Source organism: Triticum urartu, chromosome 4 (assembly GCF_003073215.2).
Source record: "Triticum urartu cultivar G1812 chromosome 4, Tu2.1, whole genome shotgun sequence".
NCBI classification, from domain to species: Eukaryota; Viridiplantae; Streptophyta; class Magnoliopsida; order Poales; family Poaceae; genus Triticum; species Triticum urartu.
This window is the reverse complement of record NC_053025.1, coordinates 426,475,755-426,492,130: the sequence shown is the minus strand read 5'-3', so window position 1 is coordinate 426,492,130 and position 16,376 is coordinate 426,475,755.

The following is a 16,376-nucleotide window of genomic DNA, read 5'->3' as shown; positions in this document are numbered from 1 at the left end:
TTCTTCAAGACATGCTTGCAATAGGCTCAACTCTTATTTGACCAATCTTTGGATAAATCCTTGAATTGCACCTTGGTCAACACATATTCTTCTTCTATAACCTTGAAACCAACAAATGGTCTTCAAGCAATACTTATGGACAAAACCTTCAAATATAACTCAATGCAACCATTAGTACATAGAGATTGTCATCAATTACCAAAACCAAACATGGGGGAACCACATGTACTCTTTCAGTAACCCTCTCATCGTCCAAGCTGCGGGCAAAGGGCAAGGAACCCACGTCACCGCCATCGTCCAATGTGTGTGGGGGAGGGAGGCTATAGTCACCTCTTTTATTCTTTCTCGACTATAGGTCAGTAATTTATTAGAAAGGGGAACATGGAAACATTAAAGTCATTATTGTATTAACTTTTGGATGCCCCATTCCCTATACAGATCGTTATTATGTTTATGGTCCATCCAGCTAAACAAAGGGTGTTTTTCAAGGACCCTAATATCTAGTTGCCATCAGCTCACAGAAAGCCTCACGTGAACATTTCGATTGCTCTGGACATGCGAAACCAGCGAATGCAAAGTCCAAGCGCGACCTCATCTACCTAGAAACGTTTTAATGGGCCACATGAAAAATTCCTTGCTCACCAAAAAAAACAAAAAAATACAAAACTAAAACGGCCAACCTCTGGATAGAATATGCCATGAACAAAGAAATACACATAAATTTGTAAAATGCCATGCTCCAAAAATTGGAAAATTGCCAAGCTAATTTATAAAACAACCATCCTCTAGAATTTCTTTTATTTGGATAATCCCAATAAAAATTGCCATGCCATTGAACATAAAAATGCCATCCTCTCCATGATAAATGACATCCTTGCAATAATAAAAATGTCGTCCTATAATTAATAAAAATACCACGCGCTTAGTAAGAAAAATTTTCATGCCACTAAAAGTAAAAATGACATCCTCTCAACATTAAAATGGCATCCTCTCAACAAGAAAGCTCCATCCTATTACTAATAGAAATGCCATCGTATTAAAAATAAAAATGCCATGCACTTACTAAAAAAACAGCCATGCCATCGAAAATAAAAACATGCGCTTATTAATAAAATTGCCATCCTCTTATTAATAAAATTACATGTTATTAATTATTAAAATGCCATGTGAGAAAGTAAAAAATGCGAGGCAATGTGAAATAAATATACACATGGCAAATTTATTTATTTTCTAAAAATAGGGTTTTTTGTTCTTTAGAAAATGAAAATATTGGGGCTTTTGTCGGAAATATGCCCTAGAGGCAATAATAAAGTGGTTATTGTTATATTTCCTTAATCATGATGTCGGTGTTCTGGGAGCGGGGGTCCCCAAACTTGCCTGCCTGCGGTCCACGGCGTGGCTGGGCTAGCAGGTTTATACGGCCCATCTTCATCGACAAGACATTCAAGACCCTCGCGAGGGGCCAAGCCTCGCGGGGCGGACGACGCAAGACCTCCTCGAGAGCGGCCTCGTCAGGCAGGCTCATGAGGGGCGGAGAGATCAAGGCAAGGAAAACCTCGCGAGGCCCTCGTGACGTGAGCCATGATGATCGAGACCAGGCGGGCGCCAGCGGGCGCCGGTGCGCGCATCGTCCTTATTTCCACTTTGGTTCTATGGGGGCAAGTGCAGGCGCGGAGTACCGAGGCATCAAGGAAAGGTTACCATATTGGTGCAACAAGACCAGGACCCGAAGGACGGCAAGACGGAGGTCACCATGGAGCCCAAGACGGCGTCATCACCAGAGCCTTTTGCAGGCGAAGACCACCTTTTGTCTGGATAGCTTGTACTAGTTTTCCCCCTTTGAATTAGCCGTTGTGGCAACCCTTCCCGCTCAATATTTGGGCAGAGGACCAGGGCCTCTATAAATAAGACTAGCCACCACCATAGAGGAGAGGCGGATTCCGATCCTCACACACACAAGCACACCAATCACAAGAACACCTCGACCTCGGGAAGCTGTTCTTCACCTGTACTGTTCATCATTAGCCCAAGAGGAAATCTACCACCACCACACTAGAGTAGGGTGTTACACCACAACGGTGGCCCGAACCAGCATAAATCTTGTGTCTTTCTGTGTTGACAGTTCGTGGTGCTCGTCTTCGAGATCTTAGAGAGCTATGGCGTGGATCGATAGGGAGAAAACCTTCATGCGCACCCTAGTGTTCGAACCTCAAGGGTCTGCCGGAATCCCAGATCCGACAATTGGCGCGCCAGGTAGGGGTGCGCCGAAGCCTCTGTCTGTCGCTCCGCGCTCCGTTGCTTCGTCGTCTTCGTGGAAGACGCACGCCGCGCTCATGCTGAGCGCCGGGCTGCCCTCGCAGCCCACGTCGCCTAGACGGCTCGCGTCGGTGGGCCACCTCGCCGCTCCCCGTCGCCTTCCGCCAACACCGCCATCGGCCCGGCGGGGAACGAGCAGGAAGCATCCTCGCTGCACCCCTCGGTGCGGCGGGACGGCCGCACCGCCACTCCATCGCTGACCCCGGCCAGTTCTTCTTCCCATGCACGTCACCCTCCCATGGACGCACGGGCCGCGCTCCTCATGGCGCACGCGCTCATGCGCTATCGCCCGGTTGATGACCTCTACGAGGACTGGCTTTACCGCATCACCGAGCTTGTCCGCACCGCCGGGGGCTCTCCTACGCCATCCCTCTCTCCGCCTCACCCTCCGCCAGCTATGGGTGACGTAGCTCACGGAGCGCCTCCACCACCTCAGCCCCAAGACGGCGCCCTGGCGCCAAGACGCGCAGCTCCGCGATGCGACCCACTGCGTCCCGCACCCGCTCGCGAAGAGGGAAGCTGTCAAGAAGTCCCTCGACCACAACAAAATGCTCCGCCGCTCCTCGGGCCACCGCGCCAAGACCGGCTGCTGCGGCAAGTCCGTGCATCCTCCTGTAGCGGCAGGGCTTGGACCCCGTCAAGACCAAGCTCCACCTCCAAGGCGGGTCCCGGTGACCACGGCTGGCTGCCACGCCTTCACCCCCAAGCTGCGCAGTGTTGCCTGGCCGGGCAAGTTCAAGTCGGATCTGCCTCCTTGCTATGATGGCACCCCCAGACCTCGAGGAGTTCCTGCAGCTCTATGAGCTGAGTATCGAAGCGGCCAATGACGACGAGAAAGTCATGGCGAACTGGTTTCCCATGGCTCTCAAGGAAGGCGCTCGCTCCTGGCTACTGAACCTACCGCCGGGCTTGATCTCCTCCTGGGACAAGATGCGCACCCGCTTCATCACCAACTTTCAGGGCACTCGCGACCGCCCCCCGGTAACGGGCGACCTGCGCCGCATCAAGCAGCAACCAGGAGAGACCCTGCAGAAGTACATCCAGCGCTTCAATAGCGCATGGATCAAGATCCCCAAGGTGACCGACGAGGCCATCATCTCTGCGTTCTTTGATGGCGTCCGCGACGTCAAGATGAAGGAAGAGCTCGATATCCATGAAGAGCTATGCACAACCCTGGAGCTGTTCAACATCGCGACCAAGTGTGCAAGAGCTGAGGAGGGGCGCCTCTCCCTCCTCAAGCTCCCTGCTGCAGACCCGGAGGAGAAGAAAGCCAAGGCCAATGATGTGAAGCACAAGGGAGCAGCCGTACTCGCAGTAGAACCAGACACCAAGCATGGCAGAGACAAACCAGAGTTGTCCAAGTGCAGCCGTCCGTTCTGTGCCTTCCATAACCTGAACACCCACAACACCAGCGATTGTCAAGAGCTCTGAGCCATTCTCGAAGGATGCTTCGGCCGACACCCCGAGCGCGGCGACTTGGGCTACGGCCGAGGAGGAGGACGTGGTGGCGAATGTTGGGATGACCGTGGCCCGCGTCAGGAGTGGCACGACCGGCCTCATGAGGATCGCTGGTAGGACCAGCCTCGTGAGGGTGCTTGGAGAGATCAGCCTCGTGAGGATCGCCCTCAAGGCAACGCTGGGCTCCCTCCACTGCCGCCACCTCCAAGAAGGAATGACAAACACCATCAGGACGAGGGGGCTGGGGGCTTCCAGGAACCGTGTGGCATCGCCTGCATCTTGGGTGGAGCCCAGACCCCAGCCTCGCAGCGTATCTTCAAGTAGTTTGCTCTGGAAGTGAATGCAGTCCTCCCCAAGCTCGAAGCCACACGCCCGCTCAGGTGGTCCCAGTGCCCCATCACGTTCAGCTCAGCAGATCAGCTCAAGTGCGCAGCTACCACTTGCTCCCCAGTCATCAGCAACGTGCAAGTTACCAAGACCCTCATCGATGGCGGCGCAGGGCTCAGCGTCCTATCCGTCGACATGTTCGACAGCCTCCAAGTGCCTTATGACCAGCTTCAGCCTACCAAGCCTTTCTCAGGAGTGACTGACGGTTCCACCACACTGATAGGGCATGTCCGCCTCCCTGTCACCTTCAGCACGCGCAACAACTATCGCACCGAAATCATTGACTTCGATGTCGCGCACATCCGCCTGCCGTACAAAGCCATCCTCGGGTACCCAGCTCTGGCCAAGTTCATGGCGGTGACCCATCACGGCTACAATGTCCTCAAGATGCCGGGAAGCAGCGGGATCATCACGGTCCCATGTGAAGAAAGAGATGTAGTGTGCTCCCTCGAGCATGCCTTCCAAGCTGCAGCAATCGACGACCCCGACAGCAGGGGCGAGGGCCATCCTGAGGCCATCCTCAAGAAGAAGAAGCAGCTGCTCCATGCCGGACATCATGAGGGTGGCGTCGCAGCCGGAGCCTTGTCAGGATTAGCGCCCGCTCTAGGGGCAGCTCCCTCCATCGCATAGGAAGGCGTGCACAGCGCCCTTCTCGGGCAGGGCTCGGGGGCTTTCTTTTGGAAGGCCTCAGACCTTGCGCACATTACGAGGGAGGCGCTCGGGCACCACTTGGAGGCGTGCTTCACTGCATGTTTCCCTCAGGAGGTCATAGGGCAAGGACCGCCCACCGTTCAGGAGTTCATCACCAAGATCACCCAGGAGCTGCAAGACCCAAGGGCCATGCGCGGCTTTCCATCCTGGCGAGGATGCCGGGCTATGCATCAGCGTCGACGTTCCAGGGCTCAACAGGGTCGCTTCTCAGGAGCTTTTCTGGCCTTCGCGTGTGGGACGCTGCGAGGGCCCGCCGCATAGCTACGTTCGCATGCCCTTTGGCCTGCCGAGCGTATCGGCTGCCTACCAGCGCAACCTGCGGCGCCTCCTAGCAGCTCAGGAGGCCAGGCACCACACCATCCCAATGGAGATGGAGACGGTCCTCATGTAACCACCTAAGCCCCAGAGCCTCCTGAGGCTCAGGGTCCCGGTGGCTCGTGAGGAGCAACCCTTTCGCCGTGCACCTTCAGCTACCTCAACTCTCCTTCATCAACATAACCAGGTGACATCTTTCCAAGTTCATTCAGCTGGGAGCGCCCCTCGGGCTGCATCATTCCCAGGCCACATGCGTCCGTCCCTGTCGCATGTATCCCTTTTTATTTATGCCTTTAGCTTACCTTGTTGGGAGCGCCCCCGGGCTGCATCATTCCCAAGCCGCTCGGGCCTGACCCAGTGGCACGTATCCCCAATCCATTACTTAAGCCTGCTACTCTCATGATCGATCTACCTGTGATTGCTACCTGCTCAATCGTCGCCTCCCACTAGGCCTCCTCACGCCGGCACAATGCTGGTGCATGGGTCCGTCCCTGCCATGTCGAAAACCCTGAGCGGTCGAGCTCTGGCTCGCGGCACGCCCCACGCACGTCACCTCACCAGGCCCTCAGTGCCTTCACCTCCTCACGAAGCAACCAGTGACAGGCTGGCAACCATAATGGCAGATCGTGTTCTCCCTTGTGCTGACTCGCAGGAACCTCATGAGGATAACACTAGGCGGCACCGCGAGCTCCCACCTCTTCCGAGCAATCCGCTTGCACGTTAAAAGGGGGATCCTGAGCATCGTGACTCAGGAGATCTTACTGGTTCTCAAACCCTCACCCCCTGGCCTTGACCACGGCACGCGACCTGGCATACCAGTGGCGGCTGAGCTCGTTCGAGGGCCAGGACCTGAGGACATAGATCACAAAGGAAAGCATTGAAGCGGGAAGACTCGTATGGTCCTGTCCCAGCTACGTTGTGGATGATCGCGGACAGGTCTGGCGCATCATGAAGAATCGACCCCGGACCGGCAAGATAAGTCACGAGCTCAGATCAACTAACCGTTGGAACCTAATCAGACACGCTCGCCGCAGCCTTGTTGTGGCAAATGTCGCCTCCCTTTCTTATCTTACCACGGCTGCTTGAGCGCAAAAAGGGACCTCTTGAGCATCGCGCCTCAGGGGCACTTACTGCACCTCGGGACGATCACCTCCTGGCCTTGACCACGGCACGCGACCTGGCATACCAGCGACGGCTGAAGCCTGCCTGGGGACCGGGACCTATCAGCGTAGAGCAACAAGCTATCGCGAGGTTGGAAAGGGAAGACTGAGCCTAAACAGGACTAGCGCTAATAAGGCTTCCGTAATTAAGATAATATCAACAAAAGACACTTCAGCTTCTTTACACGCCCCCACGGGGTACTTCTTGATTCCTCGCAGGGAACAGAAGACGAGAACTTAGGAGAATCCTATCTACACACCCCCGCGGCCGACGCCATGATCAACAGTGGGCCATGGGAGGCCGGCGCCAACCCCATGCAGATCAGCGACGGCGGTGGCCGGGCGTGGCGGCCCTGCTCCGAGCACGGCGGGAGCTCGAGGGCACGTAGCTATCGTCGCTCGTCTCCAAACTCTCGTAGAGCTCAGGAGAGCCGCCGGACTCCCAAGAGTCGCTGCTGCTGGAGCAGCCGCGAGTGGGGCGCGCCTCGTCCCGGCGCTCCCCTTAGGGGCAACACTCCAAGCGGCGACCCTCCGCATCGAAGACCATGAAGAACAACATGGAGGCGCCGTCGTACTTGAGGTGGATCGCGAGGGCGCCCTCCATACGGCAAGCCCGTGCGACCTCGCCCCAGCCATAGGTCATGAAGATCTTGCCAAAGGAGACTACTTCAACCTCAGCTCTGGTCGCCGGAGCATCCCAGTCGACATGCTGCAACCAGAGCTCGAGAGGTCCCCTCGGTGGCATCACGTCGGAGAAGAAGCGCGGGAAGCGGATCCAGGAGCTTGGGGGCATCGCCGCCCACAGCACGAACTCACGTGCGGAGTCCGAGGCATGGACTCTAGGAGCGGCAGCACTCGTCGTCGTGGCGCGTTGACCTTGGCCGCGGAGCGCACGCTGATGCTCGCCGTTCCTTCCTGCCGAGCCCCCAGCTTGGACGTACAAGGGCAATGGATACCCAGGAGGAGGCCGCCCGCACCAAGGCCTCGTCACCACCTGCATCTCCGCGACATCGCGGCGGTGGACCGACCTCTTCTTCGGCGGAAGCAGCGCCAACTCGTCAAGGGGAACCTTCCCCTTCTCTTCGGCTGAAATCCTGCGGATCGGTGCCATTGAAGTGGCTGCTAGCAGAGGAGCAGAGGAGGAAGAAGCAGGCGGAATCGGAAGAGCTGGACGATGGGGGCTCTGCCCCCCTCCCCATTTATAGCAGAGGAAGGCCAACCAGCACCCCCACGATCACAGGTAATGATGGTTTTCATTGCATGTCAGAGGGACTAGTCAAGTCGGGTAGTTGCCAAGGCAGCATGGGGAAGCGGAGATGCCCACGTCCAATCAAAAGCCACGCGTCAACCGAGGCCACGGGGTTTTGGGGCCCGCGGTGCTCTGCGCTTGACCCTTTGGCTTCGCCTCGAAGCCAAGCCCGAGTGCGCCTTGGGCCCGGGGGCTACTGTCGGAATTCTAGGAACGGGGGTCCCCAGACTTGCCTGCCTGCGGCCCATGGCATGGCTGGGCTGGCAGGTTCATAAAGCCCATCTTCATCTACAAGACATTCAAGACCCTCACGAGGGGCGAAGCCTCGTGGGGCGGACAATGCAAGACCTCCTCAAGAGCGGCCTCGTCAGGTAGGCTCATGAGGGGCGGAGAGATCAAGGCAAGGCAAACCTCGCAAGGCCCTCGTGACGTGAGCCATGACGATCGAGACCAGGCGGGCGCCAGTGCGCAGCGTCCTTGTTTCCTCTTTGGTGCTAAGGGGGCAAGCGCAGGCGTGGAGTACCGAGGCATCAAGGAAAGTTTACCATATTGGTGCAACAAGACCAAGACCCGAAGGACGGCAAGACGGAGCTCACCATGGAGCCCAAGACGGCGTCATCACCAGAGCCTTTTGCAGGCAAATACCACCTTTTGTCAGGATAGCTTGTACTAGCTGTCCCCTTTCGAATTAGCCATTGTGGCATCCCTTCCCACTCAATATTTGGGGAGAGGACCAGGTGTCGGGGGTTGGGTGCGACATATGCCAAAGGATGGCTTATCATGGTGGGAGCGAGTAGAACGTTGCCGGCGCCTGGAAACGGGATAAAGCGAAGGCATGCACGCTGGCGAATCTTACCCAGCTTCGGGGCTCTCCATGGAGATAACACCCCTACTGCTACTCTACGGGGTCTCCGCATGATCACTATGGCAAAAGTGTGTACATGGTTGCTCCTTGAGCTGTTTCCTGGAGGTAGGAGAAGGCAAGGCCAGCTTTCTCCTTCCTATATGATCTGGTCTAGTGCTCATGGATTCGAACCCTTTGCATGGGTGCCCTGGGGGGTTTATATAGGCCTACACCCCAGAGGTACAATGGTAATCCGGCTGGACGCGGGCCCAGCCGTCAGTCTCTCTGGTCGCCATCTTATCCGCCGACTCGTGGGCCCCGCTGACTGGCTCAGTACGGAGCCGACAGGCCGCGTCTGCCGCGGCGGGTCTTGCCGGCTGCAGATTACTGTAGCCGTGCTTCTAATGGCACGGGCTCGGTCATGGGGTCATGAGAACAGCTCCACCATCTGGCGGGCGATCACTGTTGCCACTCCCTGTCGCATCTGGTCAATGGTGCGTGGGGCCCGTGGGAGGGGCTGGCCGACTCCTGGGGGCCGACTCCCAACTAGGCCGACTGGTGGCGCACTCGCAGTCTTCTGTACGCCCGCCAACTGGTGGGACCCATCGTCCCTGGGTCGTACCGGCAGGCCGTCGTGGGCACTGGACTCCGCCCACTGGGCTGACGTCAAGGCCGGCATGGCAACAGTGCTGTGCCGGGCAGAGATCTCCGCGGGTACGGCATACTGTGGCCATGCCTGCCCTTGGAAAAGGATGGGAGTAGACCTTACTGTGGCCCCTCCCCGTCTCGTCCCTCTTTATGAGGGCATGGGGGTTGTTGGCGTCGCGGGCCGACTCCCCATGGCCGGCTTCTCTGGAAGTCGCCAGTTAGGAGTCGGCTCATCCTGAAGTCGTCCCCGGGATTCGGCCGCGAGTGGGTAGTCGGCTGCCTCGCTGCCGAGTCTCAGTAGGCGGCTCTTCATCTTGGGGTCTTGAGGGGCGCAGCCTGCCCCGATGTCTTGAAAGGTTTTGGGCCTGGGTTAGCCTACCCGTGGCCCATTACTCCGACAGTAGTCCCCGAAGCTGGTGAGGCACCGAGGGTGATATGTCGAGGAGCCTCAACAGTTTCTTCTTTCCGGCGGTTGGATCTGGGCCTCGCTCGCCGTCTTTTGTCAAGCCGACTAATTGGAGCTGGACTTGTTTAAGGCCGACTTGCCCCCGAAACAGTTTGAACGTCGCGGAGGAGTCCAGGCGGCGTGCCTGATAAGCCACCAGGTTGCCACTCGTTGTGGACCGATCACGAGGCGCCATGTGGCTGGGCCAGTCTCCCCACCCGCGCACGTGACGGGACAGGCCTACAAGTGGGGCCCACCACAACCGCGCCTCGGCATGTGAACAGATCCGTTGTGGCCATGCGGATGGTTGGGGTTCTCACGTGGTTACTGCACGCAGTAACTTCGTGTGGTAAATCGTGGGGGTCGTGGGGTCCTGGGCGCAGTAAATCCCACGACTGCCCATCGGCTTCTCAGCCCACGAGCCTATAAGTAGGCGGGGGGAGGGGGCGGCGAAGCACGCGTGCCCATCTTCCCTACTCCCTTTCGCTCCTTCTTGCTTCATCTTCCTCTCGCCGCTGCTGCTCCGAACCACGCCGTGCCCGCAGCGATGAGCTCTTCCTCCGCCGCCACGCCTCCTGCTGTGCGCTCCAGAGTGTGGGACGGCTCCGAGGTCGATGACAACGACGTCGAGATCCTCCGCAAGACACGGCGGCTGCCCAGCAGGGGCTTAGTGCTGGTCCGCCTCGCGCCGGAGGGGGAAATATCGCCGGCGCCGGAGGAGGGCGAGCGGGTCATATTCCGCTCGCACCTTATGCGCGGCCTGAGGCTGCCGGCGAGCGGCTTCTTCCGCTCCTTCTTGGAGTTCCACGGGCTTCAGCCGCACCACCTTACTCCAAACACGGTGGTGCTGCTGGCTGCCTTCGCCACCCTATGCGAAGGCTTCCTCGGTGTTCTCCCCACCATCGAGCTCTGGGGTGAGTTCTTCCAGTCCAAGCTTGGCACACACATCGCCGGCGTGCCGGCCCAGTGCGGTGCGTTTATCGTGATGGAGAGACCAGGGGCCGACAATCCATTTCCCACCATCGTGCTGATTAAGTTGGTGAAGATGTGGCAGCGGTCCTACTTTTATGTGAAGAACGTCGCCCCAGAAGGCGACTGGGTCAACCTGCCGGCTTACGGAGCCGGTGCGCCGGCTGGAAGGCTCCCCAGCTGGTCACACTGAGCCAGGACGTTGTCTCCTGCTGGCGCCGCCGTTGTCGCGCGACTCCGAGTGCTGACGCAGTCGGAGGGCTTGACCGGGCCCGACTTGCTGGCCGCCTTTGTGGCGCGCCGAGTCCTCCCGCTCCAAGGCCGATCTCGCCTGATCTGCCAGATGAGCGGTCATCGGGACCCGAGTCAGATGTGCTCCAAGGACATTCCTCACGCGGAGGTGGCGGACACGGTGAACTACATGGCGAACTGCGGTCTCACGGTGGATTAGCGGTTCAGCAAGGAGCTGTACTCACGCGCCAACCCTCTGCCTATTGTAAGTCGTCTTCCTTCTCTTCTGTTTCTTTCGTTGCCGAGTCCGACTTGTCCAGTCTGACCGTTTTTGTTTTTGAATCAGAACCCTCTCGTCCATCCTTCGGCTGAAACCACGGGGTCGGCTCGTCAGTTTGTTCCCGATCGAGCGGAGAGCGACGTCGATGATCCTAACTTGGGGACGGCGGCCATGGAGACCGACGCCGAGGGAGGAGGAGGAGAAGCAGGCGGCTCCAGGCCCACGGCCACTTTCACCGACTGGCCTGATGACAATGCTGAGGGAGAAGTCGCCCCGCGTCACCAGCCAAAGGTTGGCTAGCCAAGCGCGAGTTCCTCCGACGACTTGGTGGCCGGTCCGAGTACACTTGGTGGCCGGTCGAAGAAATTTAAGGGAACGGCCGCCGCGACCAAGCGGGAAGAGGCGGCCGCGAAAGCCAACCGCTTCCGCAAGGAAGTGAAGAAGCCGTCACTGGTCTCTGCATAAGTGCCTCCGTCCCTCATCTTTATTTTCTCTTTGTTGATCTTGTCTGAGTCTTTCATATGCTTCCCTCGCTTCAGGGCTCCCCTAACTCTTGAGAGGGTTGCCGCCGCCTCTGTTATGGGGTCAGCAGAGACGTCTGCCACCACTCGGCGGATTGACCCCGCCGCCGACCTCCGGAAGGCGACGGAGCGGAACGCGCAGGAGAAGCGCGAGGAGGAAGAGGCCGCCCGTCTGAAGAAAGCGGAGGCCGAGAAGGCGGAGGCCTCCGCCCTAAAAAAGGTGGAGGAGGCCGAGACCGCCGTCGCGGCAAGGCGGCAGGCTGAGGAAGTCGTGCACCGGCAATCGGCGGTGTTCGTCACCCCTTTGAACTCTGCGCCGCCGCCCCCGGAGTTCATGGGGTAGTCAGGGGAAGCTGCCAGCGGGTTCCCGATCATGGAGAGGGGCGGCGGCGACGCCTCCATGCCGGACGCGGTCGTGCCGCCACCGCCGCCCCGCCGCCGTCTAGGAGCGCGCAAGGCAAACAGCCGGCGGACCTGCCCTTGCCGCCGACTGAAGATGAGGCCGTGGCGAAGCTACTCCTCCAAGTCGGCTCGCCAACGCGCCGCCGTCTTGAGAAGGTGACTTCGGCGCCACGCCCCTTGGAGACCGGCACTGCCAGCTCGACGATCCTAGACGCCGAAGCAACGAGCACCGCGCCCATTGGGTGTGTGCGAGGAGGCGGCACGGGCCCGCTGAACCAAGCGCTTCTGGATGTCCAGACAAAGCTGCGAGCTGAGGGTGACGCTATCCAAAACTGCACCAAGGCGCACCTGGCGTCGCGGGCAGCCATCCGGGTATGCTTTCTCCTTTGTCTTTGTTTTCTTGTTCCTCTCTGTGGGGGCGTGCCAGCGCACCCACTGGGTGTAGTCCCTGAGTTTCGGGCCGGCTGCTGAGCAGGCGGCTCGGAACTCCAATTGGCGAGTTCCAGGTACTAACTTTTGTCTGAAATACTTGTCACAGGACTATCACAACCTCCGTGTCACCGCCTTCAACCGCAATGTTGAAGAGCTGGGCGAGCGGACCGCCGACTTGTCGGAGAGCCGGAGTGAGTCCTTTTTCTTCTTTGCGGGGGCGCGCTGGCGCACCCGTGGGCTGTAGTCCCCGAGATTCGAGCCGATTGCTAAGCAGTCAGGCCAGATCTCCCTGGCGACCTTCTTTATTGATGACTTAGCGCCTTCCTTCTTCTTTCTCTTCAGAGGCCAACGCCACTCTTCAACAGCAGCTGAGCGAAGCCAACACCGCGTTGCGTGCCAAGGGGGAGGAGTGCAGCAAGCTCGCCACAGAGCACGATCTGCTGGCCGCACAATTGGCAGAGTAGAAGGAGCTGCTTAAGAAGACGTGGAAGGAGGCGGAAGAAGAGGAGACCGCCCTCCTGGCCGAGTTCGCGAGCGAGCACTCCTCCTGGACTGACAAGGAGGCAATGCTGGCCTCCGGCTTCCACGAGATCGAGGACCTCGTCGATGGTGAGCTTCTTTTCTTTTCTTCTTCGAGCTGCCGACTATAGGTCGAGCCGACTCCTGGTTTTTTGACTTGTTATTCACTCTTTTCGTCTTGGCAGACTTCTTCCCCGGCCACTCGCAGGCCGCCAATCAAGCTATCGAGGATGATCGCGAGGGGCGGAGGGCAGATGGCGCGGAGATCGCCGCCGATGCCCCCCGGACCCTTGACGACCATATTCTGAGCATTGGGGCTTGTCTGCGGCCGGCCCACCGGATGTTGCGCTGGCTTCAACGTGTCGGCGCCCAAGCGATCGCTGCCCTGTGGCCAGACATGCAGGCTCCGCGCACCCCCAGTCGGACTGCCGACTGGCTGGAGGTCGCGGCTGGCCATCTTGAGGCCTGGAAGGGTTCCTCAGCTCGGGCTGGAGCGCGTCGAGCCTTGGAATTTGTCAAGGCGTGGTATATGGGGCTGGACCTAGACCGGCTGGCCACACTCCGGTCAGAGGCCTAGCCGGAGCTGGCAGCCGCGGAAGACGCCCTTGTCAAGCACGCGGCGGCGATCGCCGAGTACACCGACACCAGCATCTTTGTCCCGAGCGGGCTAAAGACGGCGGGGAGGTACTGTCGGAGTGGTTTGGGATGAACCCAGACTAAGGCGCGGACTCGGCGGAGGTGATCAGCTCCAGCGTCGAGGAGGAAGACGAGGCGGAGGACGGAAGCGAGATGGAGGCACCGGAACACGGAGCAGACGGCCAGCCTCAGCTCGACCGTGCCTCCAGCAATGAGGTGATCAAGCCGAGACCGCCCAGCCGGCCGCCCCAACATCAGACACCGCCATCTCCTCCAATCCTCCGAACCCGTCTTCCGCCTCCTAGGCTGCCACCTTATCTTTGTTTTATCTGCTTTAATAGTCTTTGAAGAACTTGTTAATTCGCACAATTCCACCTGCGGGGTGTATTTTGAACTTCTGCTCGAAGATTCGGCCAAGGGCCTTTGTTATGTAAATATTCATCCGACTTCTATCTTTTCTTGCTCATTGCTCCTTTGGCTTTTTCCTTTGCCGCCTTCCCTTAGTTGTCATCTTTGTCAGTCGGACAGCCGCTCTGCGGACTTCTGCTGGATCAAATTCTTGGTCACTTTGGGAAGGCAAGTACTTTGCCGTTTTAGAGTTGTTTAGCAAGTCGGATAGAAGGCGGCAAGCCGACTGTTCAAGAGTCGGTTTGTGAAAAAATGCTGGAAGCCGGCTTTAAGCTATGTTTATGCTTTGAGTCCTTAGCCATTTTTCATGTGGACGCCCATTCTTCCTTACTCCTGCCCACCAGACAGTCGCTCTGCGAGCTGCGGCTTCTGACAGGAGACGGCTTAGGCGCCACACACTACTTGTCCGGCTGCAGGAAGCATTTCATAGCGCAAGGCGGCAAGTCCCCAGGCCAACCAGTCGAACCCGGTGCCAAGCGGCATTACAAAGAGTAACATACTCGAAGGCATAATTCTTATCATACAGATAAAAGAGGGCAGTCCCCGAGCTCTTCTCGGGGGGGCCGAAGTCTTGGTACTTTTAATACAAAAGGTAGCGTGGTACATACTGCGTTTAACTGTAAAATTTTCGGAGGAGATTTGCATTCCATGGACGCTCTGTCTCTTTGCCGGAGTCGTCCCTCTTGCGTGCTCGGGGCTTCTGAGCGTCGATCAGGTAGTAGGAGTCGTTGCCTAGCACTTTGCTGATGATGAAAGGGCCTTCCCAAGGCGCCGACAGCTTGTGCTGGCCGGCTGTTCGCTGGATCAGTCGGAGCACAAGGTCGCCCTCTTGGAAAGATCTCGGCCTGACCTTCCTGTTGTAGTATCTGCACAGGCTCTGCTGGTAGATGCTGGACCGGCTGAGTGCCAACAGCCGGCCCTCTTCCAGCAGATCGACGCCGTCTTGACGTGCTTCTTCTGCTTCTTCCTCGGTGTACATGGTGACTCGCGGGGAGTCGAACTCTATGTCCGTTGGGATGATGGCTTCAGCACCGTAGACAAGGAAGAAAGGCGTGAAGCCGGTTGACTTGCTTGGAGTCATGCGCAGACTCCAAGAGGACGGCTGGCAACTCATCGAGCCAGCAACCAGCCGAGCGCTCTAGAGGCTCGACCAGTCGGGGCTTGATGCCGGACAGGATGAGGCCGTTTGCTCGCTCCACCTGGTCATTTGACTGTGGATGGGCGACGAACGCTAGGTCCAGTCGGATTCCCTGTGTCGCCAGAAACGGGCCAAGGCGCCTTTGGCAAAATTCGTGCCATTGTCAGTGATGATGCTGTGTGGTACGCCGTACCGAATTGTGATGTCGGAGATGAAAGTCACGGCAGTCGGACCATTCAGCTTCTTGATTGGCTTCGCTTCTATCCACTTGGTGAACTTGTCCACCACGACAAGTAAGTGAGTTATGCCACCTCGTGCCGTCTTGAATGGTCCCACCATGTCTAGGCCCCAAACTGCGAAGGGCCAGGCAATGGTGATGGTCTTGAGTGCAAAAGCCGACTGATGCGGCTTGGAGCGGAACTTCTGGCACCCTTTGCATTTTTGGACCAATTCCTTGGCCTCTTCTAAGGCCGTTGGCCAGAAGAAACTGTGTCGGAAGGCTTTGGCGACGAGTGCTCTTGAAGCCGCATGGTGGCCGTACTCGCCTTGATGGATGTCTTTGAGAATTACTTGGCCTTGCTCTGGCTCTACGCAGTGCTGGTAGACACCAGTGACGCTGCACCTGACCAGCTCTCTGTTGACTATGGTGTAGGCTGCCGCTCGGCGTTGTACTTGCCGAGCTAAGGTCTCATCAGTCGGCAGCTCTTTACTCACCAGGAATTTGAGGATGGGCTGGGCCCATGAGGGTGCTTCTATTTCTTCGACTGCCAGAACTGCGACTTGGACGAGGGCGGCTGGAATGGGAGGCGGCGGGCTGGAGTCAGCAACCGCTTGCTAGATTAATGAAGTCCCCAGGCCGACTGGTGCATCCCTCGGGCCAAGTTCTGGAGTCTTCGGGCTGGCCGCCACAGTCCCCAGGCCGGGTTCTGCAGTCCCTGGGCCGGCTTCGACTGTGGCGGCTTTGGAGCCATCTGCCAAAATCCTCGTACCGTCTGCTGGAGCTCTGGAGTCGGATCCGACTTCTTCGGGAGGAGCCGGCACAAAGATGGAGTCTGATTCTGGTGAAGGCTTGACAGACGGCTTGAGGAGGCGCTGAAGGGCGACGCCGGATGGTATTGCTTGGCGGGTGGAGCCGATTCGTGCCATGGTGTCTGCTTGGTCGTTGTCGTTTCTTGGCACATGGAGGAACTCGCACCCCTCGAAATATCCACTGAGTTGCTGCACGAGGAAACAGTAGCTCGCCATGTTTGCATCTTTGGCGTCCTAGTCGCCAGACGACTGCTGGACCACCAAGTCGGAGTCGCCAT